The sequence below is a fragment of the Diplotaxodon limnothrissa genome, linkage group LG6 (assembly GCF_057381915.1).
Source record: "Diplotaxodon limnothrissa isolate DT_005_m linkage group LG6, D_limnothrissa_male_GT1.1, whole genome shotgun sequence".
NCBI classification, from domain to species: Eukaryota; Metazoa; Chordata; class Actinopteri; order Cichliformes; family Cichlidae; genus Diplotaxodon; species Diplotaxodon limnothrissa.
The window spans coordinates 32,045,824-32,072,511 of NC_140601.1; the positions used below are offsets into that span (position 1 = coordinate 32,045,824).

Genomic DNA, 26,688 nt, shown 5'->3' on the forward strand with positions numbered 1-26,688 from the left:
GAAAACGCACAAGGACGTCACATGATGTGGGCACTGCCTCCTGTTAGCAGATTTATATGGAAGTGTTTCCTGAACCAGAGCGCTCACAGATTCTCCTGGTCCGGCGACTCTGCAACTTTCTCACCATGAACTTCATTAGTGTGCTGTCCTGCCTGAGCCTCTTGCTGGCAGTGGGTGTCGCCCAATACCCAAAACCCTGTGGTGAGTATGGACTTAGATGAACAAGATACTCAAACTGATGTCTATATCTGTGTTAAGAGACCTGCTAAATGTGCCTGAAACAGAAATATGAAAAAACTCAATTCATAATGTTAGAAAAGTTATTTTTACTCAGAGACACAGACATATTTTTTAATCTATCTTAAAAACCAGGTATAGTCAAACTAGGCTGCCAAGATTAATTTGTATAGTAAGCTAAGGTTCTCCAATGAGTATATTTATGCATTTAATTTTAGATTGTTATAACAAATGAAGCTTGACTTTGACTTTCTGTTCCACAGTCGTTCCAGAGCTGCTGAGTGGAGGGCTCACTGTGGTGAGTTCACTGATGTGCTCCACAGATAATCTTTAGGAACTTACTATATATCTCTATTGCTCTGATCAGTGTTAAGCAAACTTCTCTTGCATTTTATGCCAACTAAACCCTTTTCTGTTGGATGTAATATGTCCTTACATAATAGTATGATTATGCAGCAACAGAGCAGTTTTTTGTGCCTTAATATGTACGGATTAGGTTTTTCACAGAGATGGAAAGTAATGAAGTCTAAATACTTCATTACTGTACTTAACTAGAATTTTCAGGTGTCTGTACTTTTCTTTAGTATTTATTTTTCTGACAACTTTTTATTTTTATTCCCTACATTTTTAAAAAATATCTGTACTTTCTAGTTCACGCATTTTCAAAAAAAGCTTGTTACCTTTGGTTTGTCGCACACTTGGTTTGCCTAACCCGCACTTCAGCATCTAGCCAAACACATGAGTGTGTGTGCAGTTTGTCACACAGAGTGTTGCTAGCTATATTCATATTGACACTATATTGCAGTGGTATTGGATAAACTGGAAATGCAAAGTTTACATGTAAGTCCTCACTTTTGTAAATCAAATATTGGGTCTGTACGTGTGGCATTATATTTTTACATATTGTGAAACATGCTGCAAAACAATCTGAATGCATTATTTAAAGGTTTCATGAAAATACTCAGAAGTTTTGAAATGAATTTGAAATTAAGCTGATTGTGGCTGTATACAGTATAATATGAAGACAGCATAAACAGCTTACTGTCAGTATAAAGGATGGAAACCAGCCAGGACAACTTATGAAATAACTGCTGATGTATTGTTGAATTCAGCTGTGTAGATCCACAAAGACCAGGTCAGCTGATCAATAAGCTGAAGTTGAAGTACTTCAACTTGTACTGAAATATGTTTTAACATTAGTACCTGGGTTTTAGACATTAACTAGAGACAAGTTCAGGAATATATGTTTGAGACATTCACTTTCTCACATGCTCACAAGCCTCACAAGATGATATCATTTGCTTCAGATGAGTTCTCACAACTAGAAACACTTCATTTCATTGAGACAAAGATTTTTTTTGCTTGGATGGACACATGATATCCAGTTTCTTGCTGTGAATCAATTAGACAGTTCTCTGTGCTTTTCTCAGTAGTGCAGTCAGACATCATACAAACTTTTGAACTAAAGACATAGCAGATTAAATATAATTTAATGACCATTAAGTAATGTTTAGGTCATTCATAAAACTGGCTTTTATCTCTCCTTTTCAGATGACTGGCGATGGACTCATCTCCTCAACGGGATTAATAACCTATGATGCTTTGGGACAGAGGATGCGAGTTAAAAACTTCGGAATTGGTGACAATCAGGACTTTGCTCTGGACCAGCTGATGCTTTTTAGAGAGGTAGTAAAGCCTCATTACACTGTTGATGTTTTGTGTTTTTTTTCCTTCATAATGATCCCTCCCACTTCAAAAAGTATCTAAATATCATTCAAATTACTCATTTCTTCTGTCTTACCTAACACATAAACAGAATTCCAATCTTTAGAATAAAAAAATAAATAAACGTAGTGTGACATTTGAAAAAATAAAATGAAAGTATAAAATGACAAAAACACACTGATATTTATGCAAACATATTATAAGACCGTGCTGGCTACAATACTACAGTGGCAGCATACAAGCCAAGATGTGAACAGGCAAAGAGCATTCACTCTCTTTGTTCATCCTTTCAGGGGGTCTATTACGAGTCCAACTGGAAAACACTCTCTTGCAAGAAGATGAAGCTGGATTCCTCCTTCATTCCCATGCAAGTTCCCCCTGATGCTAAACTGATGGGTCAGGTGTTCATGGGCTCCTCCTCCGCTTGGGGAATGGGTGTGCTAACCAACACCTGATATGGCAGTCTTTCAGAAAATGGTAAGAAGAAGCAAAAATAAATGTGTTCTGTACTAATTCTAAGGCTGAAAGGCCATGAATACTACCACTAGTGCTATGTGCTATTTTCATTATTTTGGAAGACAAATTTTAATTTATTTTTGTGTAAATGTACACACTGATTGGTAATTTCAAATAGACATTGTAGTAAAGGATTGGCAGTGTGTTACAATAAACCTTTCTATCCTACTAGTTATTAGGTTAAGCCAATGTACTACTAAATGACCAAATTACCTTTGCCTGTGCATGCATGTCGAGCATAGTGACAAGAAGTGTAAATTCCTATTTATGACAAAATAAAAAGAAATAGTAGTGAATTTAGTAAATGTAAAATAACACTTTTTTTTCATTTATGCCACTCAGGTAGCCTGTTTACATATAACTTATACTGTATGTTTTCAGGCTTTTATTCAACTGTCTTTACTGAGATCGGCTGCATCCCTGTGTCCTTCACAAGCTATACTCCACAATCTGGGTGGCTCACTGTCAGGTAACTGTAAGAGAGTCTGTCTCGAATGTAAAGGGAAGGTATGTAGACAGACTCGGCAAAAAAAGTTGAGTTATGAGAAAAGGGTAGATTAGATAAGATTTACAGTATTCTACATGACATATGAAACTTAGACATAAATGAAATTCCATAAATTAATATAAACTAACCAACATGATAGGCACACAACACACACAGCACACCTCTCCCCATCTGAAGCCTACACAGCCAATTAGTCCAGATATACCAATAGCTGGTAAGCCAGTAAAACTACAAAGCAACATGAACATCTGAGAAACACATAACACTCAGTAATTTATCACTAGCTCAATTTCATGGCTAAATGGTTCCCTATAAATAAATAATTAAAAATTCAATAATAATTCAAATATTCTTAACAAATCCATTTAAAACAAGCCTTCCTACAGAAAGACACCCCCCCCCCCCCCCCCCCCCCCTTCCCAACTTGGTTTGGCCCAGTGATGTCAACCATGACATCACCAGCACTATAAAAGTAACAAGATACTTGACCTGCATGGATCCTGGGGAAAAAAATTTTTTTAAAATTGAACATTATAAAAGAAACTTGAAAATGTATGTGTGTGTATTTCCTTTAACTTGATCAACTGTTTTGATGTTAACCACAAATTTAACACACACACAAAGTGAAGCAATGTTACCTTAGGATTGGCAAACCACAGCAAATAAGCACAAGCAGACAAAACAATATAATGTTGTGTGTAAAATTAACACGCATAAGACAAATGGTGAGTGTTAAAGTGTGCAAATGCTCCACCCACTTTGTCGCAGTAATATAAAACTAAAACAGACAAAATGGAACAAAAACTGTGCTAATGATATTAAAAACAACTTCAGCAACCATTTTAGATTTGAGAGGGAATTTCTTTTTATTACAGTATGTCTAACAATATAATGCAAACACATATCATATTATTATATTATACAGTAGAAAACAGAATCATATGTATGAGAACCTGTTTTGGATTTTTGACCCTGAACCATGCAAAAGTTAAGACACTGAAGTGTTACGGTGTTCTATTCTCTGCTTTCCATCTGTAAATTTTGAATTTGATGTTGGTAACCTAGTCATACAAGTAAACTTGTATTTTTTTAATTTCAGCACCTTCAACTGGGTAATTGGCACCTCAAACCCTATGGACTACTTGCCTCCTGATTTCTGTGCCAACTCTGAACTGGAGGAAACAGAAACACCACATAATTTCTTCACTGTCATGGAGTCTCTGGCCATGAAGAGCAAGAGAATAGAGTAAACATCTTGAGCATCTTGAGAAAGATAATTACAGATAATTACAAATCCTGTCCCTCAGCAGAAATCCATATTTGACCTGAATGATTCAGTCATCATCATGAGATGATCACTGGATCATCATGTCATTTTAAAGTTACATTAACATGACATCCAGCAGAGTTGTCATCTGCAATTCACAGACCTTACCTTTGGATTGTAGGTAGAAAATGTAAATAAAAAAAATCTATATTATTAGAGTGAGAACTACAGATACGCAGTCAACACTACATAAAGGAGACCTTCAAATAACAGTTTTCAGATTTGCTTTGTCTTCTGTCTTTGTCATTATGTCAATAAAATTATTTGCACTTAAATGCTTGTGTGGAAAATGTTAATATAATATCGTGGCTCAAGAGTTGGGAGTTCGCCTTGTAATCGGAAGGTTGCCGGTTCGAGCCCCGGCTCCGACAGTCTCGGTCGTTGTGTCCTTGGGCAAGACACTTCACCCGTTGCCTACTGGTGGTGTTCAGAGGGCCCGGTAGTGCCAGTGTCCGGCAGCCTCGCCTCTGTCAGTGCGCCCCAGGGTGGCTGTGGCTACAATGTAGCTTGCCATCACCAGTGTGTGTGTGTGAATGGGTGGATGACTGGTTGTGTAAAGCGCTTTGGGGTCCTTAGGGACTAGTAAAGCGCTATACAAATACAGGCCATTTACCATTTTTACCATTTGCATTTGCACATTCCTGCTGTTTGATTACACCTAAGTAAAGACTTTAAAGGAATTAACTGGGTACGCACGAAAAATTAGTGTCACCATATTAGTGTGAAACAACATGTAAAATATGGTTTTATGAAGAACAAAAGGATGTCATGGTGAAGATGACCTTTGTGTGCATCAAAATCTGAACTGCAGAACAGATTGCCGTTTTCAACATCTTACATAAATGTGTTTTCTTTTTATTTCCTTTACATTTTAATTTCCTTTTCATTTAGTTTGTTCAAAACATGGGTAAACCAAACTGAAAAATCAGGCAAACAATTGAAGAAAGGAAATGTGTCTGGGCTCTGTTGTCAGCTTAACGATAATCTTTGCATTCAACAGTATGATCAGTTAAGTATATATTTGCTTTGGTGTCAAAGATCCTTTCTTTGCATTTCCATGTAATCCCAAGAATAAAAGTTATGTCAGATTGATAAACCTGCATCATGTTCATTTTCTTGTTTAAATCAGGGGGAATCTGGGGAACAGATTTTAAAATCGATCAGAACCTTCAGAAAATTATTTATTATTCAGATAACTTGTTGTGCTTAACGTCTCACGTAGAAAACTGCAGTACTAGTCATTCTTCAGCAGATGGAGGCAGCATCCCTCATCATCTCAGATGATACTGCTTTCATTTGTCTTTTCCAACTGAATGTGCTGTAGTGTATGCGCTTGAGTAATCTGTGTCGTAAACCTCAATTACCTTGTTAATAATTATTATATAAGGCTTTAATAAATGTTCCCAGGGAACAACAGCCTAATGTTGCGTGTGTTTACCGAGAGCCTTATTTCTACAGTATACTCTGCATTCATATTTGAGTATGTCTTATTCATTCAGTGTTTTATATCATAAATATTGTACATTCAAATATTTTATGAGATGCATCTAAAAACTACAAATCAACTCTAGATGTGGCCTGAAATTCTGGCAGTTTTTGAGAATTGTTTTTCTAAAGGTTGTGTGGTGCAGTATCATTGTATACGACACCTGTGGTGTATTATCAGTCATACAGTTTTATATACGCTACCAGTGCTTCACATGAGAAGTTGCATTTGTTGACAAGTACATCAATAAACTCTTTAGTCCTTTTGTCAAGGTTATCTGTGACGCATAATATAATATATGACTGGTACTCGAGATAAATAGGTAAAGTGACACGAACACAATATCCAGCGCTGATGAGTTTGTATCTCGCACATAAAAAGAGTGTATCTTTATATGTCTTTTCTACTTTTCTTGAGGTACAGTATAATTCCTCCATGTCCTCTCATAGTCATACCTGTCTACACAATGAACGTCAATAATGACAGAATTTATTTTTATTAGAGGATCATCACACTTATTTCACCTCAGGGAATTGTGAGTCATCGTCTAATAATCAACACTATGTTGTTCAGAGGTAGCTACCTAACCCCAGTGTGAAAAATTAGCCATCTGTCCTTTGTGATTTAAGAGTTGACAACCTGCTATGGAAGCATTAGCAGCAAAAATAGCCCTGCAAGTCTGCCCAATTATCAGTCTAATGATTCTCTAAGCATGCTGCGACCTAGGCTGAGAAATGTGCAGGAGGCTCACTGTAAAGTACCTGTTGTGATAAGAAATTACATTTATTTTGTTTAATTTATTTATTTATTTATTGGCCAGATTCACTTGAGCCTAAATGTTAACGTAGGAGGTGCTGTATGCAGATTTGTTAATTTTGTGCCTGATTGACCATCAGTCACAAAGTCACTGGAAAGTAGAAGCAATTTCAAACCCTGCTGCCTTAAAACTCTCATCAGTGGCAAATGAAAACGCCCAAATGAAATGGAAAAATAAAAAAGCTAAACACATTGAAATCACAAATACATTAACGGTAAATATTTGATGTTCAACGTGTTTAACTCTACTATTCATCCTGCAGTGACAGTCGCTTGGGCTGGCTGTCAAAAAATATGACCAAACCAAATAAAGATGTCGACAGGAACTGACCAAGCTGTGAAAATGCACTGAGGCACTATCCGGTTGTTCAGTGATGACGCGACGAATCCTACTTCCGGGTCTAAAGTAGTCTGCGTTTAATATGGCTTTTGTGTTGTTAACATGTTTAATGTTATGTATTTTCTTCTATTTGATCTCAAAAAGCTCCTAAAACAGTCAGTGATCACTGTTGATCTCCCTCGGCTTTTATTACCGCTAATCATTTATTTAAGCTCAGTTTTTAAAACCTTAGGATGTAACTACAGCCCAGCCCATGCAGCAGTATATGAATGACTAACCTCGTATTGTGGATGGATTATCTCAGTTGTTCTCCTGGCTGAAGTTTGGTCCTTTTACAGCATCCTGCCATGCGATTACATTTGTTCCTGACCACCGAGAACACTCACGGTAACTTTTATCGAGTGGAAAAAAAGTTAGCTTGTTTATATTATGCTAACGTAGCTGTGTCGCTAGCGGTCACGCAGCACATCATTATATACCAGCTAGCCCAACTTCAGTAACCCTACAAACGTCACTGCTGTTTAGTTTTCTGTCTTCATTTATGCTGGAAGTGATAACAGAGCTGTACGTTTTAATTTGTTTCCAAAACCCCGCAGTCAGGACATGCTATATTGTATTTAGATAGAAGCTAGCGAGCTAACTCCCTGCTAACTTCTAACTCCTTTAAATGTCATAAATTCCGTTTTCATGGATGCCTGGATGTTAAACTCAATTGTTACACCTGGTAGAGCAGAACGCTGATCATTTTATTAAAGATGAAAGACTTTAGACAGTTTTTCAACTCTCAGTAATGCCATATGATCGTTTGATATATGGACCTGCAGCGGAGTTTAGACCCAGACACGGCTAGTGACGTCAGACTGAACAACCGGATAGGAGCACATGTAATACTTCTGACAATCATTTGCAGCTGTGTCTGCCTGTGCTTCATGCTGTTCGCTCTACCCTCCAGCAGTAGCCAGTCTAACATCAGTGAACCGGTTCCCAGCCCGACTGGTAGCATAATGACATTTGGCACAGAAGGTTATGTTTACCTTTGCCACTATTGTAGCTGTGTTATCCTGCTAATAATTGCTGATCAGCACTAAATTCAAAGCACAGCTGAGGCTGATGGGAATCTTTTTCAAGCATATCAAGTAAAACTGGCAAATTTTAACATTATGATAAATGATTATATTTGTGGAAAAAAACACATACATTTGATTCAAACACGTCTAACACGAGACTTTTAGACAAATTGGCTTATTATCTTGTCTTTCAAATCAGGATGTCGTTATGTGTCGTTAAGCAGTTCCATCTGCAACTGATACTTCATCACAAATGTCCAGATACAAATTGGTGATCTGGTGCTGACTTATAGGGCAGCCAGTCCCTTTTCTCTGTTAGGATTTTATCTGTCTCAATGAGACAAACAAGTTAACACCGAGAAGAGCCAACCACTGGGTTTAGCTTTTGGTTTACTTTGGAATTACAGCATCCTTATAGCATCATTTTCTTCCACTGGAGAATATTTGATCAGGCCTATATGTCATCTGTATGATGTGTACAGAGAAGCTCTTGCTGTTTGATGCCAACACCCACAGTGCACATACAAACATGTCCTTGGTATAATATTGCTTCCTGTTGGATGAGTTATCCGGGAGAACGAGCACATGCTGCACTATGATGGCTGTTTTTGTTTTTAAACTCAAAATGTGCCACGTTTTCCCTCTGACTCATATGCAAACAGATAGTATTTAATTATATGGCAGTAACATCTCCATGCCTTTAGAAAATCACCTCACATTATCAAACACTCCCAGATGATCAAGTCACTGCATATTAAAATTGATTGCAGAGAAGCACATTAATTTACAAGTTCTTACAGGTTAACCTTTTTTTTCACAGCATGTACCAAAAAGAAAGAAAATAGATCAGTAAATAAATGTATGAAATCTCGTTCATCCCCCACACACGGCAAATGGCTACAAAACCTCTTGTATTACTACTCAGTGTACTTATTGAGTACTCATCCAGCCTGATCAAAGAGCCCTAATTACAGGCATTAGTGAGTGATGACTCCAGTGAGTGGGTACTACACATACAAATAAGACTCTGTGTGCGAGGTTATAGGTTTTAATGTGTGTCTATGAGAATTTGTGGGTGTGTGAGTGTGAACTGCAGTGTGCTTTATAGCTTGTGATGCAGCAGAACATTGTTAGTCATTCTCACCTCACTATTCAGTAGAGGTTGATGGACATCAGAGGGTCAGCCACCAATTATCCTCTTTACGCAAATGAGAGAGGCAATTCCTCCTCTACATACTTCTCTAGCTCTGCTCCTCTTTCTTTCTTTCTTTGTCATTAATCTTCTAGCTGCCTCCTCATGTGTTTATTTGCTAACTGTACGAGCAGCAATGTACATTTTATTTAATAGTAAAGGAGATTTTACTGACATACACAATATATTTCCCCCCCCAAAAAGCACATGGCATTCATTCAACCTGTGTGTAATTTCTGATTAGCACTCATCTTTACATCTACATTTATTTGAAAAGTGGAAGGTGAAAAGCCATCTTTGCAGGTTACCATGAAATTGAATGGGCATTGTAACCAAAATGGTATACACCCTAAAATTTAGTTTAAAGTAGATATCTACGTCAACCTAGCTACTCTTTCAAAAATACAAACATAAGTTTTTGTATTTTAATTCAAAGTGTCATTGATATTTTACAGCGACACTTGTCCATCTCAGCTACATAGACAAGTACCCAGATAAGTATTACTGGAAAGGAATTCCTTCAAATTTAAAAACATGTTTATGCCATACTGTATGCAAATTACATTTCCTCACATGATTATGCTCCATTGTGTGTTGCATTTTGAGCTTACTTGAATGGAAAAGCCTCTGAACAATCAAAACGTATTGTTCCCTGATGCTGGAAAGGCATGGTGTGATTAGCAATGTTGCCTCACAGCAAGAAGGATCTGGGTTTGAATCTGGTGGTTGTCTATGTCATAAATTGCTGTGCGGCAGGCAGGAGTTGGACCCAAAATGCAGGCACGAGGAAAGAACTCAGCTTTATTTGCTGGAAGGGGAAAGTTATACAAAAAGCAACCTAGAGACACAGGGCACTCCACACAGAATGAGGGACAACACAACACTGACTCAGAGAAACACAGGGTTTAAATACACTGGGAAGTAACGAGGGGAATGAGACACAGAAGGAGGGCACAGCTGGGAGAAATCAGAACTGACGAGACAAGGAAGCAAAGCAGGACACATTCACATAAGACACGGACCTTCAAAGTAAAACAGGAAGTATAAAACAGAGACGCGGACTTGACACGGTGGAGACCGCAACTAAGAAACACAGACATAAACCATGTCTGAGTTTTTTAGATGTCATAAACCTCTGCGTATTTTGGTTCTCAGAGGACTCTAAGAACCAAAACACACAGAGGGAAATACTAAGCTTGGAACACAAGAAACTAGACTCGAGGGAGTAACAAAAGACCAACCATGAGAACATGATTCACAATACAGAGTGACAGAAAACAAGAAGCTCAAACATGCAAAGACACAGACGTACACAGAACAGAGGGGGCACAGAGAAACATGAAGGGCACGGGATCAAAACTAGAAACCATAGAATAAATCACACGAGTACAAAATACAAGAATCACAAAGAACTAAACACGCTGGGTCAGGAGACCCAGGATCCTGACAGTCTAAGGCGATTGCAGAGGTGCTGAAGAGGGAGATGCCTACTGTTTCGAACCAAAAGTAAAGGGATTTTCTTTATACATGTCTTTTATTTTGCTTTTTGAATTAAGTCTCAATACTGCCTCCATGTCAAGCAAAGTCAAATTTTCAGCATTTTTCTTTTTTAAATTTTTTTTTTAAATAATCAAACTACTGTTTTTAAGCTAAAACATCTGCTGTGTGTTGGAAACAAGTAAAGCTTAGGACAGTGTTGGACAATCAGGTCAGGACATTCTCCAGTTGCTTTTTCTGACATGTCTGCTTCAGATGTGTCCTCACTATTGGAAATACTACATTTGGATAGGCAAGGGATGGCAATTCTCACATGACACATTACCCTGACTTGATAATAGGGAGCTGGCTGAGTAAAGATGTTTTAATGTCTGGTCCCAGCTAAGTGAGACGCTAACATTCTCACATAGCTGAGACGAGTAAGACAAGCTCAGGGCTGCATTGTAAAAAATCACTTAACACTCTCCAAGAAAGCAAATACACACATTCCCCGCAGTTGTTTAACTATAACTTTAAATTATTGTAAATCGGGGTTTCATGTCATCATCATTGGATAGGTATGATATAAGGGTTTTACAGTTCTGTTAAATTCTTTTATTTGATGTTTTCAATCCAAATTTTTCTTAAGTTCATATTAGAGAAAACATTTAAAATTTGCAGTGTAAAATATGCAGACATGTTAACAACAACAACAAATTCACTTGTTTAGTTTGTTCTTTTACATTGAAATCACAAACCCAGTGTTCCTCAGTGAGTTTGTGGTTGCCCACACAGCAAAATCTCCAGTGTTAAATTAACACTAGAGAGTGTCTATATGGGTCCACACCTCTGAGTGTTAAATACAACACTGTTGAGTGTTAAATTAACACTTTTGACAGTGTTATATGTTTAAAAGTAACCTAGTCAGTTTTGAAGATTAACAAAGACTAACACTGAGCAGTGCTGATTTTCTAACACTGGAAAATAACTCAAAATGTTAGAAATATTCCAGTGTTAGAAAATCAGCACTTCTCAGTGTTAGCCATTGTTAATCTTCAAAACTGACTAGGTTACTTTTAAACATATAACACTGTCAAAAGTGTTAATTTAACACTCAACAGTGTTGTATTTAACACTCAGAGGTGTGGACCCATATAGACACTCTCTAGTGTTAATTTAACACTGGAGATTTTGCTGTGCATAAACAGGACTCTATCTGCCTCATCCATGCATGCAATGGGGTTTTCTTTATGTCAACTTAACTTAATATAATGAGAAGGTAAGGGCACGCTATAATATTTTAAAATACACTATAATTGTGAGTAAGTGCCCTCGAGTGCTAGTCCACTAAATGTTATGAAACTGTTTTTCAAAGTGAGAGAAAAAGCAGAAGTTAATTTGTGATAACGCGTTTTATGACTTTGCTGAGCGGGTCTGTGACACAAGCTTGTTTAAACAGGCTCAACAATACAGGCAAAACATATGGTCATGAATATGCTTACACACACACACACACACACACATACACACACACACACACACACATATATATATATATATATATATATATATATATATATACACACACAAACAAGATCCCAGGCATATGCTACAACCTTTCCAAATACAATAATCTGGCATCATAAAGAAAGAAAAGTCATGTTATTCAGTTTGCATGACATAAAGCCTTTGACAGGTTCCTGTGAAACAGATATTTAATGTGTAAGTTATTTGCAGAACGAGTAATTCGATGTAAGGGATGAAAGCCATAGCTGAAGAGGGCACAAATAGAGGAAACCATGCTGTAAATCTGTTTGAGATTTGCTGCAGTAAATAGAATTGATCTCACTGGCTGACACAGAATTGTCCAAAGAGTCCCCAGGAGTAAACATATTGTTCTTCTTTTTTACCATTATCCAGGAAAATCTCCCCACATGTGTACCCCATCTGAGCTCATTGACTTCTCACAGAGGGTGACTTTTAGCACAAAGTTAAACAGGATTAAAAAAGCTTTTCCCAGAGTGTAGAATTAAATTCAGCCACTGGCAATGTCTGTTAACAGAGGGTGTTAATCTTAGTACATATCTGTTTTGAGGTCTCTCTTCCAAAGTGAACATGTAAACTGAGAGGAGGTATTTGGTCTAAAGAAACTAGCTTTGCATACTAATAAGAAACTATATTGTAGTAATACAAATTATGTCACTGCAGCGGCACAGCTTAGCATTGCTTTACTCTACTAAGGGTTGTCTAAGGGTTGCATGTTTCTCATGTTGTTGATATGTCTGTTGTTTTATTGCTTATTAACTTTAAATAAATAGCTTTCACCTATTACAAAAGGTGTGTGTGGAAAAAAATATGACAATCTCACCCTTGATTTTGTATCAGCAGTCATCAGAACACATCTACTTTTACATCTCCGGTGCTGTCTTTCAATTTTAAAACAAATGATTTTAAAAAAAAAATGCACCACAAAATGCCAGATTATTTTTGATAAACCTTTCGTTTATTTTAAAAACATTTTTTTGCCTTTCATGCTTGTATTAGGCATGAACTCGTGAAGATATATAGACTTTATGAATTCCTTCGCATGTCATGCCTACAGCAAGAACTTCTTGTGGGATCAAAAATATTGTCTATTTGCTGACATATCCATGTCAATCAGCATCTATAATCAAAACTAATCTGGAATTGAAAGCCAGGTTTTCTGAAAGGAATATAAATACTGATGGCTGTTCCAGTTCATTTGTCCATTGGCCATTATCTGTTCCCTTGAGCTTCAAAGTTTGGCAATGGCACTTCCTCCTATGGGGTGGTGACAGAGACAGAGTTCTGTTCTGTGTTTGTTCACTACAAACTGATATAAACACAATACAATACTGGGATTCCCATTTCATGGGTATCTGTCTTCCAGATTATATTAGTAGAAATATTGGATTGTTCACTGCATGCGCTCACTTATTTGTTGGAAAGGGTCATAGAATTTCATCATGTTTGTGATTTATGGGTATTTTAATATATAGTGTATTCACCTTTTTTATTTATGTTTTATTTTTATTCACAATTCTTGATTAATTAATTTTATGATAATTAGCATCATGCACATTTTTTTATTAAATAGATGTTATTGCATGAGTTTAAACCGATGACCCTATATAACCCTTTTTTAAAAAAAAAAAATTTCAGATGCATTCAAAAAAATTGTATGCTATTATTGTTTATTGGGACAATAAGGCCACACTCCAATAAACTCATTTGTAATTAGCCATTTATAATTACTCACAGCTAAGATGGATTTATCTTGCCTAACAAAAAAATCAGTAAATAAGGGGAATAAACTGTTCTTTCATTCATGTGCTGCATCTTCTCACTGTTTTCTGAGTTTGATCTGGTTCCTGCACCTACCTGTCTGCCTATATGGGCTCTACAGTGGGTGTGGTTGCTAGCACTGTTGGCTCACAGAGAGATGGTCTAGATTCAAATCCATTCTGGAATTTTTCTGTGTGGAGTTTATATTTTCTCTTTAGGTACTTTTGCTTCCACCCACTTAAAAATATCTGTAATTCTGTAACGGGGTGAACCCAAACCAATAAGTACATTCAAACTTGAAATGGAGAGGCTTTATGTGGAGGAATGGAGTCTTTAGTCAGGTAAGCAAAAGTTAAACTTTATTGTGGTTGCTAGAATATTTTAAAGTAGCAAGGGAGCCAGAGCATTCAGCTTTCAGGTCCTTCTTCTGTGGCTTCCAGTTCAGGTTTTGGGAGGCAGACACCCTCTCTACTCTTAGCTGATTTCAGTTCGCATGTCCCAGGAGGAAAATAGTGACACAGTCTTGAGCATGGATATGGACTTTTATTTTTATTGCACAAATGGACCAGATAAATGGTAAAGTGGAAAACCGCATCCAGGACAGTTGCTAAACTCTTACTAATTCCTGTCCATGTCCATGATGCATTGAATGTTTTTTCTTCAGTCCCCTTTTTCACTCACTATATGTTTACACACTCTGCATTTAATTATGAGATATCATTCATCTCTGGCTCGCTTCCACTCAAATAAACAAAAAAAACCCGAACCACCTTACAGCTACTCTATTCAGTTTTTATGACATCATGAAACTAGCTCTTTTCTTAAAGGCTAAGTTTGTTATTTTGTGAATAAGCATAATATTTAGTACAAATTCTCTAATTAAGGGCCTTTCAGATGAGACTTAAAGCATTTCATTTCAGTCTAATCTGCCACTGACTATAAAACCATTCAGTGAGATTTCCCTCGCATAAAGAATTTCATACCAGCATTTGAAAGCCACAGTGTGGGAACAGATCATGTGGAGTTTGTGAGGCTAAACACTCCTTCACAACCAGAATTTGATTAAACCTGTTTATGGGCTGCTGGTACGACCTTGTCTCAGATGGACATGTCTCCACCTTCAGTAGTCACAAGCAAGGATAGAGACCTGATTTGTGTGGTTTTAAGTTTGAGCAGTGTTATAATCATCTATAGGTGCAAAAAGAATGATATATGTGTAGTTACTGACACTCACACTTGTGTAGCACAAGTTGTGATTGTGTAAGTGTAGTAACCATGGGAATGAAAAAAAAAATCAGTACTGACATGAACACAAAACAGCACATGATGTATGCTTCAAAGTTTTTTTTTTACCTTTACTGACCTAAACATTAGAATTTTTTAACTTTGTGACATTTGTTTGACACATGCACTGATATTTAACCATCAAATAAAGTCACATGCGAAAAGAAATAAACCCTGTTTCAATTCTGCGGTTAAACATATCAGAATGTAGTAAAATAATCTGGTCCTTACCCAGTTCTAGGTAAATACCACCTTGGATGAACTACAGAACATGACAAATCACACTTTGTCATTATCTATTTGACAAAACTAAAGCAAAAACACAGAAGAAGAGCCTGAAAATCAAGTCCAGCCCATGATTCAAAAACTTACAGAAGCAGCTTTAGCAGAAATAGTTTGAAGTAATCAATTACATTCCTTTTAAGGAAGACAAGGCTTTTTCATGGCAACCATTGCAAACAAGCCACGTTTAAGTCTTATTCTAACTGTAGTGTCATGAAATTTGACATTTAACATCAACTTTTCCACCAGAATGTTTTTGAAATTTTTCCACTCTTTTACATTGTAGAATGATGAACATCATTCAATATTGTTTTGAAATGGCTTCGCTAAGATCATTGCTGATGACTTTGCTCCTTGGCGTTGTGTGAGCACACACCTGAATGCTCCACCCCAACAAATTGCCAAAACATCTCTTGTTATAGTGATGGCCGCATTTGCTGCTTATAAAGTAATCATATGCATTTTAATAACTGCACCTAGCTGCGACTCACCCTTTGTACTGAAGCAAGTAAGGGTATGCTTAAACACTGCATCTGCATTTTAGGTATTTTTCTGTTGAGTAAAAGCTGATGTGGCATCATATGTCATCAAGCAGATGTCACAACTTTTGCTTGTTCATCTGAGGCTTTATAATTAGTATGTGACACGAACGCCAGAACAAAGGCAGACATCGAGGCAATGACGTACCTGCGGCTCGGTCTGTGGCTTTCATCAGACTCAGGGACCACAGTATTGTTTTTTGTAGCCATTTCCCCCAATGACCAGTTTCTAAAATGGCAACTTTGATCTTCTTGAATGAGAAGCTCTAATGACTCATCAAGTGACACCAATGACTAGCCAATCAGTGGCATGGAGTCTGACGATGCCACATTTTAGTACCTGGTCGATCGCTTTGGAACCCCAGCTTAGCAGGTACTATTTTTGTACCTGGTACCAGGTACTATGACCTAATGGAAAAGCCAGAAAACCATTAAAGACCACTGTGAATCGATCTGAGTGGGTACCAATGGAAAAGGGGCTATACTTCCTTAGAGAAACTGAATGGGCTGAACACTAGAACCTCGATTTTTTCGGAATGGAGATGGAGGAAATTAGAATACATCCAATTTGTAATGGCAGAAAAACATTGAAGCAGGAGCTGCTCAGGTTGTTGGAGCTAACAGGAAAATAGAACTCTGTCATCTGCATAACAGGGATAAGAGATTCCATTAAAAGATATTAATTCTTTGGCCCAGGGGTAACATACATAAGGAAAACATAACTGGTCCAAGGATTTAACCCAGGGCACTCCATATATGAACGGTGCAGATGAGGACATACTTTGATTAATATGAATTCTGAAATATCTGTTTGATACTGATGGAAGAGGTACAGACTTGAGCTGTGACCTGATACTGTTGATCTTTCCAGTAAAGAAATCTAAAAAAATTCAAACTCATTGGAAGGCATGGGAGTGATATCAGACTAAGGAGAATTAAGAAGTTTGCTGATGGTGTCAAATAAAAACTTCGGACTATGTTTGTTATTGTTAATCAAACTTCTAAAAAAAATGTTCTCACATCTTTTATGAGTTGGTTGAGTATGACTAGTAACTCCTTCATATGGATATTGGAGTGAACATGGAGATAAATTAGTCTTTTTCTGTCTACATTTAGCTTTTCTGCCTTCTCTTCTTTGGTGGTGGATATGATCAGTGATGCTATAATTGAAAGATACTAAGTCAAAGGAGTCAAAAGAACAAGCATCAAATGGGACACAAATTAGATAAAACTTATAAACCACTGCTATTCCCCCACCATGGCCTGAGCACCTCGGGGAATTCAAGAACTTGGGCAAAGTTCTATGAAGAGGACGACAGTCGTCTGGTTTAAGCAAAGTCTGAATGACAAAGAAAATATCAAAATTCTGAGCTGTGACAAAATTGTTAAGTATGAATGGTTTATTAGATAAAGCTATATTGTTAAAAAGCACAATAATTGCAGGAGAGACGGGCTCGAGAGGAAGAGGCTTTGTCGCACAGTAATTAGATCACTGAGTTTGGGTGTACAAATATGGACAATATAAGATTTTTTCCGTTTATGCCTTATAATCACTGAAATTGGTAAAGATGAGGTGGCCAACTTTAAAACTGAAAGTCTTGTTTTCTGCAAGGCTGAACCAGTGGTATTGCTTTCCGGTGTCCAGCAGACTGTCCACAAGGTAAATAGTCTTGTTTGAGGGTCTCTGACTGACCATGTTTTCAGTCATTAGTGCTGACATGGATAACTATTGCCAAGGGTTTATGGTGGGTTTTCAACAGCTGAATAGTAATATCCTTCACACAGGTCCCCGGATAGGTACAGTGACTGGGGTATCACAAGAAGGGTCAGTTTGAGGAATGAAATTGGAGCAGCATCCCTGTTATAATAATAATAATAATGGATTGCATTTTATATAGTGCTTTTTGAGACCCTCAAAGCGCTTTACAATTCCACTATTCATTCACTCTCACATTCACACACTGGTGGAGGCAAGCTACAGATTGGGCAGCAATCCCATCTTCAGTGCTTAAATGGTCACCGGTGTCTCCAGCAGCCATGGAGGCAGAAGCATCATCCCGCTGTGGAGCAGATAGTCCATTAGAACTTAAGTGGTCACTCAGGTGGTCCTGCACGGGAGATCATGGTGTGTTCACATTTTTCAGTTTTAAAAATGTGTTCATCAGCTGTTTAGCCTCTGGGTGTAGACGGAGTGGGTGTCTAGTACGACCCTTGCTGCCCTTTCCAGGGCCTACGGCTCTGAGGTACAGGACGTGGAGCAGACTTTGGACTTTGGCTTCACCATGAGGATGGGCCACATCTCATCAGCCAGACCCAGGAGATCAGCTGAGATGACGAGCTCTCCTCCAGAGGTTATTGAACCAGACCAGGGGAGTGGGGAATCACAGCAAGCTGCTGGGACCGAGCACTGAGTGGTGGAGCAGCTGCCAATGTTGCCACAGCAGGTAACGTGTAAAGAAGCCAGGTGCTACACTTGTGTGGTGGTCACAGATGCAAACTGTATTATAAGCTCATTCTTCTTCCTAAGGTAGAGCTTCAGTCACTGGATATCCTCTTGTAACTGTGAGTATGCTGGTTGAGCACAGACAGCCATGGACTGAGGGCTGCAAACAGACAGGCTAAAAAACAAGGCAAGCCAGGCTAGCCTTGTAAGGAATTGAACCAAGTAAGGAAGCTTCAGGGTGTGTTGGTCAGCAATGATTGCACCGTTAAAGTTGAAAAGAGTGCCAAGCAGAAATTACAATTTCAAAACTACTCAAGATTTAGTGAATCCAGAAAAAACTTTAGAAGCCGGCAAGATACACGAGAGCAGTTTGAAGCTGCTCTCACCTAAAACCTTGAAATCAAATAGGGTGTACCTTCTTTTTCATATGACTGTAGGTAACTGTAGTAGAGTCCTTTTTTGGCACTAATTGTAAAGGCGTACTCACATTCAACAACATACCCAGCACTACATACACATTACGCACTGTCTTCAGGGCACTAAGTGCCAGAAGGTGCACAAAAACACTGAAATAATAATCAATCATTAGAATTACAATGATTAATTATTTATATTGAAGAGTAAACAGTACTAAAACTTTATCATTAGACCATTATGAGCAATAGATGATAGTAATTCTTCTTTGAAGTAATAAGATGAATTACATTACACCCCTCCACCCTGCCTCCTGCAATCACACCAGTGAAGAGAGCCCTGCTTGTAAAGTTTTATTAGGCTACGTTCACACTGCAGGTCTTAATGCTCAATTCCGATTTTTTGATCAAATCCGATTTTTTTGTCTCCTCGTTCACACTACAAATAAAATGCGACAGCAAACGCGCTCTAGTGTGAACGCTCAAAGCGGCCCGCATGCGCAAAAGAAGATGTCACACACAACGCGCTCTGTTTAGACCAAGAACAAACAGTATTGTTTGACTGATGGCCGTTAATATAAAGACTTCGGACTTTACGTTTCCCAATTTTTGCTTTAAGTTATTTTGTTATTTACATAATAATGTAAATAACCTAATAATGATCCTTATTGCTGTTTAAGAGAGGAGCGGTGCTTCAAAGGATAGTTGCAGATTTCTGTCAGAATCTGCAGATTATACAGTACAAATAAAATGTTTACGTTGTCTTCCCAACAGTTTCACTGACATCTACACTGGATGGCTAGGAAGCGTTCGCGATGTCTTCTCGGGCGCTGATAATTGGCTTCAGTCTTGTGTCGGTGACGTAAAAGGCGGATTTAATGCGACTTGACCGTTCAAACAGCAGTCGCTTTCTAAAACATCGGATATGTATCGGATTCAGTACCACATACGAAAGTGACCCAGATCGGATTTGAAAATATCGGATTTGCGCCGTTCACACTGTCATAGCATGATCGGATATGGGTCGCATAGGGTCAAAAAAATCGGATTTGATGCGCTTTCGCCTGCAGTGTGAACGTAGCCTTAGTGAGATTAATGGATTTAATCTACATTTGAGAAACTTCTATAGTAGCTTAAGTTGTGTTTTTACCAGTGTTTGTAGGATTTTTCATCCATAGAACTTCATACAGATACCCACAATTGTGGGATCGGAAGGCTTATCCACAAAATGTGACTAACATAATTTATGCATATAAAACAAAAGTAACAGACAGATCAGCAGGGCTTAGTTGGGTGCATGGATTCTAGCAAAAATACATTTTTAGCAAAATATAGCAACAGGTATTCTAGTACCAATTGCAAAGTAATATGTGCATCTTTATCATCTCAACTGGTCGTGGGAGATGGCTGCCCCTGCCTGAGCCTGGTTCTGCCGGGGTTTCTTCCTAAGCTCCCGAAGTGTTTAATCAAAGGGGATTACTCTATTATTGTAGGATCTTTACCTTACAATGTAAAGCACATTGAGGTAACCGCTACTGCAACTTGGAGCTGTATATAACTGTATATATAGCTATATATTTAAATATATAAAATTGATTTAAATTAAACAAACTGCATTATCATTACACATAGACAGAAATAAACTTGAGCTATTAATTATTAATTCTTTTGGGTTATTATTTTTAAACTTCAGTCATCACAAAAGCAAAATTTTCCCCCCTCAAAAATAGCTAATACCTTGGTACCTTTAGTCCTGGTTTATTTAAAAGGTCGACTCACTCACTTCAACCTGCTGAAAGTGAGTATCTTTCCCAAAACCCCGAAGGGCTTCAATTTCTAATCTGGTCTGCCAAAAATCATATAAAGGGAGCTCACTTTAAACTCAATTTCAAAGCAGTTTTAAAGGAAGCTCAGCTCAGCATTTGTTGTGGTACTCACTTTCGACTGTCCCTTACATGGTCCTGTTAGTTAAACAGTGTACATACATTGTGATCCTGCATGCTTTTCTCTGCAGCTTGTCTTTAACCTGTGCGGTCACTGTAGTTCACACGGTGCGGAGCTTCTGTTGCTCTATGTACATTCACTCTATGAACAGTAGTATCGCAAACTGGAGGTGGAAGATCCGCTTCAACATCCGTCATCCAAGTTCCATCACTGCGTCAGTGCTGCATAACAACCTTCATTATGCGTGCATGTATGTTCAGAACTGGGTTTCTCTTTATATTTGCATTGGAAGAGTGTACTTGAGCATGATTGTTCTTGTTTGTTCATGAGGTTTCTATTTTAACAATACAAACATACTCATGATAGCATCTATTTAAACCTGTTACACCATGTACAAAGTCAGTCCGCCAGTGAAAGATTAACAGTAACTTTAAAAGTGCAACTTTTAACATTTTAATGATAGTAATAATAATAATATAAAACGGTCTCTGCAGTAGTTTTGCAGGTGAGAAGATAGTTAAATGCCATGCAAGATCAAATTACCAGGTTTGTGAATAAATAAAAAATTCACAAAACTTTTTTATACCAGGTAATAAGTATTGTTTTTTTTCATGAAGTCCAAAATATTGAAAGGTAGAAATTATCAGCCAGGTACATTTGAATGACCTATATTTAATATTTAAGTCTTCCCACTCAGACAGATCACACAGATCATAGGTAACATCCTGTTTGGAATAACCAGCACAGTTAAGGAAATGTTAACCCCACCCCTCACACTATGTGGCTCAATTTTGAAAGTAGTCTGGGAATATTTTTTCAACCATTAATTAATGAATTCATTTGATTAGGCAGTTATTAGGTTGATTCACGTGTCAATCATTCTGATGATATTTAGCCCTGTGCTAGACTGGTGGCACTCTAAGCTGTACTCCCCCTTTATCCCATGACAACTGGAATAGGCTCCAGTCCTCTCCCTAAATTAGAAAAGCAGTTAAGAAACTGGATAGATCGATGCTTGATCAATATAACAAATAATATCTTTAACTAGTGTTTAAATATTTCATCCTTACATTTATCATTCGATCTAATTTCCACAATACAGCTGTTATATGTCATAGGTAATAATAACAGAGCCTATTTGTCAGATGACCTATTTGAAACAGACTGTGAAAAAATTAACGTGTCATAAAAGTGAACACATTCATTTTATATCATAGAAACTCTTACCTACTCTTATCTAGCGCTATACTAATATCTCTGTTAGAGTAATATCGAAAAATATTTCTATACATCAGTGTCAGAAAAAGTAATAACAGTCATGACTGATTGTTTAACTTTAACAGTATTTAATGTCAACACAGATTCAATGAAAGGTCATCAAGAAAAGCAAATAACGTACACACAGACACACACACACACACAGAGCGAGAGCACTTCTAGTTTATTAGAGGTAAAGGGCAGATTTGACATTAAGTCACAGACATCTTCCTCTTCACCTGGAGTGAGAACTTAAAAGTGTGCATGCAAACTAGTTCACTCAGTCCTGTCTTGTTTGTACTTCAAGAGGCGACAGAGAGTCAGTGTAGATTCCAGTCTGCCCTCAACATGTGGCTATGAAGAAGTACTGCGTTAGTGCTGTATTCCTTTTATGTCAGGCCTGAAAGTGACATTGTTAAGATGCATGTTCAGATTTAATAAAATTTCAACTGTTTTGCTAGATAGTTACATCAAGCATTTTATGCATGTGTGGTATCTTTGAACCTCTGTGAAATTACCATGGTAAACCAAATTTAGCCTCATGGAGAATGAAGTGAGATTATGTTTTAAATTCAAATACTTACATGTGTATTGTACATGTAAGATTGTACAAGATTGCTAAATGTCTCACAAAGAGACTTTCTGAATGCAGTTTTCTGCCTACGTGAAGAAAATAACATTTCTTGTGTCTGACGAGAAAAGAAACTGTGAAGAATAAAACGTTTGCACATGCCTTCAGCCGTTAGCTGGAATCAGCTTCTTACCGTAACAGAACAAAACATTTTCTATCAAAGTCAAACAATTTCATTATTATTTACTTCATTATCAGAGCTTTTTACAGTGTGTCTATCACTGAATAGATGTGGGTTCACAAAAAAGGTTGTATTTCTAAGCAAAATGCTCACCAAGATCTTTTGAATCAAAATTCTTTGAGAAATAATTTGGTTATTCCCATCAAAGTCTGATCAATAAGACAAAAATGAAGTAAAGAATGACTACGGTTTCAGTTTTAATGTTGCACCCCTAAAGTAAAGCTGTTGTTGCAGTCTTTGTTTGTTTTTTTTTTTGTCTTTTTTGTTTTGTTTTTTTGTTTGTTTGTTTTTGTGGGGGTTTGGGGGGGGTGTATTTCTGTGAAGTTTAAGATTCTCTGATCATCACTTGATGCCATTAGCTTCGAACATCTTCAGGCATAAATCTGAAAACAAAATATTTTCCTGCTCCTCTAATGTAATTTTTTTCAGTCTTACACAATAGTTGAAATAACGTGGAGATGAGAAATGTAGATAATGTAAAAAATGATTCTTTGTTTTGAAAGGTGCCAGAGAACGTGTTTGCCCCCTTTCTAATTTCTTAATAAATGAAATGATTTTAAACATTAAATGTGACAAATAACCCATAAAAGAAAAGAAATCATTGAGGGGGGAAATACTATTTTCATGATATTATGTACGTAATATTTTTTTTTAATCTGATCATTATGCTCATTAGAATTTATTCAAGAATCAATCACTGCAGCATGTTTTGCAAAAGTTTGAGGAAAACTGTGTCGGAAAACTGAAATATGAAGCATCTGCCATTTGTAGAATTTTTTAACAAACGCTGTTTGTTTTTCAAAGCTTGTAAAGTGATATTCTGCACCTAATAACCACAATTGTTTTTTGCTTTTTGTTGTTATTTTAATGAGTATCACAAACACATCAGGATTTTATCTCAGCCGACTAAACTGTACCCCAAAGGCCTCTGGTTTAAGTAAAAACACCTGCTATTACTGTGACTGTTATACAAACACCAAGCAGCCGTTGATGGAAGAAATAATGGAACCAGCCCATCAACACCTGCCATTATCCCCCCGTTAATCCAGTCATATCTGTTTTAAGTTCTGTTTTTGTGTGTATGTGTTTGTCCCCATACCTACAGCTACAGAAATAGCTCAGTGAGTGTAATGGGTAGCTGAGGTTAAGAATGGCTGGCCTCCATTACATGCATTGTTTCTGCTCTCAACCAGCTTTGTTCAGATGTTCTGCACTGATCTGACACATTGTTTACGGCCATTATGTGATGTGTGTAAAGGAGGTGAGCAGTGACACTGGTTCGCAGAAGTTGTGCGTTTACTGCCTTTCTCCACCTTCCCCTAAAAAGGTTTCAAAGGTCATCGTTAACCGTTTGTTTGTGACATCAACAATGGTGTTGTTTGTTTACTTTTGTTCATTTCATGTGTGCTTTAGTCTGCATGAACCATCACTATATCCCTAAAAAGTATGTCACACTATGCACAATATACCTATACCTACCTTATTTATTTATTTCATATTCTGTATAGTTTTTCATATTTATATCCTGTTCATAGCCTGTACATAGCTTGTACTCACTACAGCCTGTACATACTTATAGTTATAGAATATTCACAACATACTTCATACCGTGTACATTATAACATACCATAATAGACCCATTTCTGTAATATACTCACATATCTATATTATTGCTAATATATATTGTAATATATCTATATCACTAAAGCACTTCTGGATGGATGCAAACTGCATTTCGTTGCCCTGTACCTGTGCATGTGCAATGACAATAAAGTTGAATTCTATTCTATTCTATTCTATTCTAACAAAAACAAACAATCCCCAGTCCCAAAAAAGCCGGGATGCTGAGTAAAATGTAAATAAAAGCCAAAATACAATGATGTAAAAATCTCATAAACCAATACTTTATTCAAAATAAAACACAGAAAATAGGGTTAAATATTTAAAATGTTTAAATTGTTGAAATGCTTAAATTCAGACATTTTACTGTTCTATGAAAAATATTGGCTCACTTTGAATTTTATGGCAATAGTACATCTGAGAAAACATTTTTAAAGCAACATTTGCTCCATATAGCTTTCAGGGAAGGTCTTTTAGTTTATCAGTATCTTCCTGAAGACACTGATAAATGCATACTGCATCTATTAAAACAGAATGGATTCATAGTAGAAGAGACTGGGAACTGAACTAGTCTGCCTGCAGTTCAAATCTTTCACTAGCTGAAAACATTTGGCACATAATTAAATGGAAAATGCAATAAAGAAGGCCCAGGAATATTAAGCAGCTAGACTCCTATATCTGAGAACAGTTCTTCTCCCAAAAGTGCAGCAGCTGGCCTCCTCAGATCCCAGGTGTTTACAGACTGTTGTTGAAAAAAGAGGGGATGCTAAATAGGGGTAAAGAAAAATGAAATCTTGTAATACAAGACTTTATTTATGAATCAAAGTAAAGCAAATGTATTATCAACATGTTTTTTCTTTTCAGTTATCAGAAGTAACTCATATTAATGCAATGATTTAAACAGCAATTCAGTATTGTAGTTCATATTTGGGTTTATTACATCCTGTACAATTATTTTGCTAGTGCACGCCCATACTGCGGTATTATTTTGCCTGTGGTTTGAGTCTGTTGTTAGATGGCTGCTAGACAACATGATTACATCATAATATATCGTGCATATGTAATTTTTTGTGGATGTAAGTTACATGTTATAGTGCACAAAAAAGAGCAGTGAATAAATCAGCTGTCTGTCAACTTGCTTCCATTTTCTGATGTATCTATATCCAAATTTTTTCATTTATTTTAATGTTTAAGAATGTAAAAGCAATGAGGAGTCAAGATAGAAAACATCTATGCTGTGTAGCATAGAATCACTAATCACAGTCATGTACCCAGAATGTTTTCTATTTTTCATTTGTTAGAGCATCCTTCATCTGAACCCTTGCAGTCGCCCATGCTGTGATTAAAGCTTTCAAATGCTTTGTTTTATGACAAGCACCAGAAGTCATTTCTCATCATCAGTAGCTTCAGGTACGTCTTTACTATTGCTCAGATGGCGTCATCAAAATGTAATATTGAAATTTAAAATGGAAGAGAACATGATATCTGAACCAAACCCATAAGCAGTGACAGAGAAACTACACTCAACAAAAATATAAACGCAACACCTTTGTTACTGCTCCCATTCCCCATGGGATGGACGTAGAGACCTAAAATTCATTCCAGATACACAATATAACCATCCCTCCCAAACAGTGGTCACAAATCAGTCCAAATGTGTGGTAGTGGGCACATCTGCTATATTGAGATAATCCATCCCACCTCACAGGTGTGCCACATCAGGATGCTGATCTGACATCACGAGTAGTGCACAGGTGTACCTCAGACTGCCCACAACAAAAGGCCACCCTGGAATGTGCAGTTTTGTCTCACAACAAAATGCCACAGATGCCACAAGCAATGAGGGAGCGTGCAATTGGCATGCTGACAGCAGGAATGTCAACCAGATCTGTCGCCCGTGCATTGAATGTTCATTTCTCAACCATAAGCCGTCTCCACAGGCGTTTCAGAGAATATGGCAGCACATCCAACCGGCCTCACAACCGCAGACCTCGTGTAACCACACCAGCCCAGGACCTCCACATCCAGCAGGTTCACCTCCAAGATCGTCTGAGACCAGCCACCCAGACAGCTGCTGGAACAATTGGTTTGCACAACC

At 37.4% G+C, this 26,688-nt stretch overlaps 1 pseudogene across 1 annotated transcript; it reads left to right on the plus strand.

Moving 5' to 3' along the window:
• Window positions 1-56: 56 nt before the first annotated feature.
• LOC146630897 (ependymin-like) lies at window positions 57-4,237 on the plus strand (annotated as a pseudogene). Its single transcript, XR_014906261.1, has 6 exons — window positions 57-201; window positions 501-535; window positions 1,789-1,923; window positions 2,256-2,439; window positions 2,860-2,947; window positions 4,086-4,237. The product of XR_014906261.1 is annotated as an ependymin-like (transcript).
• The last annotated feature ends 22,451 nt before the right edge of the window (window positions 4,238-26,688 follow it).